Below are 3067 nucleotides of genomic sequence, written 5' to 3' on the forward strand. Positions count from 1 at the left end.
CAACTTGAGTATTTCTATGCCAGAAAGGAAAGTTTCTTCTGAAATTTTTACATGAAATTTTCATCCTACAATGAAATTTTTACATGAAATTTCATACTACAATGAAAAAAGTAAAAACATCTTTAAGATCAGCTACTATTATCACAAATAAAATTTAGGAGGAAATTTTAAAATGTATTCGACACATATGAAACAATAAAAAAATCAGAAATAGGAAACTTTTAGAAAGAGTTTTATAATTGTGAGAAACTAATATTTTAAGAATATATATTCTGATCCAGCACGTTCCCTTATGGAACTGAGTTTGTCAAAACCATTTAATGAAATAAACCACAGGAAGAAATTTCAGATTATTCAGACAAAAAAGATAAATATTTAGAGTCTGTTGTATTCAGAAAGATCACATCTTAGGCATATTGCTCTCAGCCTCTCCATTTTTATTTTTGCTTTTAGGAGTTCTTCCTCAAGCTGTTGCCTTCTCTTTAATCCATCCATTTCTCTTGAACATGCAGTCCAAATTTTCTTTGATTTTCTAAAATTATCTGATGTTCCTCCTTCATAATTTGTAATGTTTGTGGATCACATGTGAATAATTGTCTAAAATGTTCTCTACTTTCATGTCTAAAAATTAATCTCTCCTTAGAAGATGGTGATAATGTCATTTTTCTATCAACAGAGAAAAGTAAAGGTGAAGCTCTTTCCATAATATGGACCAATTCATGTTCTTTTTGCTCTAATGTCTCATTCTGATGAGAATCTACAATTAGTGAAAGAGAGAGTTTAATATCTTCTTCTTGATCCAGCTCCACTGTAATAGCAATAGGAGGATAATCCAATATCACCGGTGGCAAACTGGTACCTTCATGTGCTTCCTTTTCCATGTTTGCACTTTGTATATTGTTGTCTTTTTGTAGGCATACTCTGGAAATCTGGGGAATCATTTCCACTACTTTCTTGTTTGGCTCAGAAACACTGCTCCTGTGATCTAACAGAGACTCTTTTTGTTGCAAGAGATTTTGTTTGGCGTATTCTTTCAACTTTTGAGGTCTCATGCTATATAAGGAGGGTAATCTACTCCAATAGGATTATATTCATCTGCTATGATATCGCAGAATTTGTTGTTTTCCTCTGTTACTGAATATTTATCAGTGTGTTCTTCAAGCATTTTAACGTGACTTCACCAGCTTTCACAAATCAAGCTTCTCAGATAATGTAAAATTAGAAGATCTAGCCTTTCCAACCATTGTTATTTCCAAATTAATTAGGCAGTTTCTCAAACTACCATGCAGTCTCTGACTCTGCTTAACTCTTTTTCTATTATTCCCTTTTATTGCTACTTCTTTCATCCCCATTGATTTCACTGAAATTTTTGAACATTTTTCTTCTGAACTAATTTTGTTGTTATTATGTCTAGCTTTATGAAGTGTCCTTATGGTAGTTTGATTCTTATAGCAATAAATCCATAAATTATTTCAGAAAGCTTCATTTAAAAATTATCTTGGCATGGCACAACTACAAGCATGAATTTACCTTCAATTATTTAAGACATACTTGGGGATATAATTCTCAATAGTAACTCAAAAACACGATTGTTATAGACTTTCCTGCAAATAGGGTGCAATTATATTACTTTTTTTGAATTCAGTTGGACCTTCCTTACCATGAAATCAAGTAGGCTTCCCAACTCCAAACCAAGCAGAGAGAGATGTATAAAAAAGTATAAAAAGTCTGTCTGTTAGAAAGTAAGAAAAACTCAATAGAAGCTCAAGGTTTTTTCCTTATGACCTTTCATTGTGTCCTTCCCTTAGCCTCTGCTATAGGCATGTCAAATATAAATATCCTACCTTTTTGGCCTCCTCCTCTGTACTCTGAAGGCTGGAGGCATTACCACACCTTCTACATTTCCAGTTTTATACCAGGTCTGAGGAATGGTGGGAAGTGTTGCTTATTCATAAGGAACAAGTCAGTTTTGACTCAAGGAGATTCAGTCTTGTTAATGACAGAAAGCCAACTTCTCAAAATAGTCTCATGACTCATTATTGTCTCATTTTACAAGTTATTGTTCTCACTGGAGCTGAATGGGGGTGAAATAGGTTATTATTTCCCTTCTCATTTCAAGTAAGGTAATAAATAAGGTAATGAAATCTCAGCTGATAATTAAATAACTAAGTAGGGAGGCTCTCAGTACTCGCAGTGGAATAGTAGAGAAATGGAAATAATGCTAGAATGGAGCCATAAGACCTGGATTTGAATCTTAGTTTTGTTTCTCAAACCTGTTATACTGGACAAACCACTTAATATTCCTGGGCCTTAGTTTCTTCATTGGTAAAATCAGGAGGTTGGATTTGATGCTCTCATTAGTTCTCACAATACCAGATCTATTATCTTATGTTACTATGATTCTTCAAAAGGACACTGCACCTTTTAAAAAATTTTATTTTTATTTTATATTCCAAATTTTCTCCCTCCCTCAAACCCCTGTTCTCCCCACTGAAAAGGCAAGAAATATGTTATCCATCATCCTTATGAAGTCATGCAAAACATATTGCTTCATTAGCCATGTTCCAAATAAAAAAGCAAGAAAATTAAAGGTAAAGATTCTTCAATCTGCATGCTGACTCCATCTGTTCTCTATCTGGAAGGGGGTAGTATTTTATATCATGAGTCCTTTGAAGTTGTGACAGATCGTTATATGGATATTACTAAGTTTTTCACAGTTGATTACCTTTGCAGTATTCCTGTTACTATGTACATTGTTGTCCTGGTTCTGCTCACTGAACTTTGCATCAGTTCATACAAGTCTTGCCAGGCTTTTCTGAAACCATTTCCTTCCTAATTTCTTACAACACAATAGTATTCCATCATGTTCATATTCCATAACTTGTTCAGCTGTTCCCCAATTGATAAATGACCCAGGTATATGAGTAGACATTTTTCAAAGGAAGAAATCAAAGCTATCAATAGTCACAGGAAAAATGCTCCAAATCACCAATAATAAGAAAAATGAAAATTCAAGCAATTTTGAGGTGTTATCTCATGATCATCAGATGGGCTAACATGACAGAAA

General features: G+C 33.6%; 1 pseudogene; it reads right to left on the reverse strand.

The window, feature by feature from the left end:
* Nucleotides 1-375: 375 nt before the first annotated feature.
* LOC140498445 (fibrinogen silencer-binding protein pseudogene) lies at nt 376-1314 on the reverse strand (annotated as a pseudogene).
* Between the last annotated feature and the right edge of the window lie 1753 nt (nt 1315-3067).

This window comes from Notamacropus eugenii, chromosome 4 (assembly GCF_028372415.1).
Source record: "Notamacropus eugenii isolate mMacEug1 chromosome 4, mMacEug1.pri_v2, whole genome shotgun sequence".
In the NCBI taxonomy this organism is placed as follows: domain Eukaryota; kingdom Metazoa; phylum Chordata; class Mammalia; order Diprotodontia; family Macropodidae; genus Notamacropus; species Notamacropus eugenii.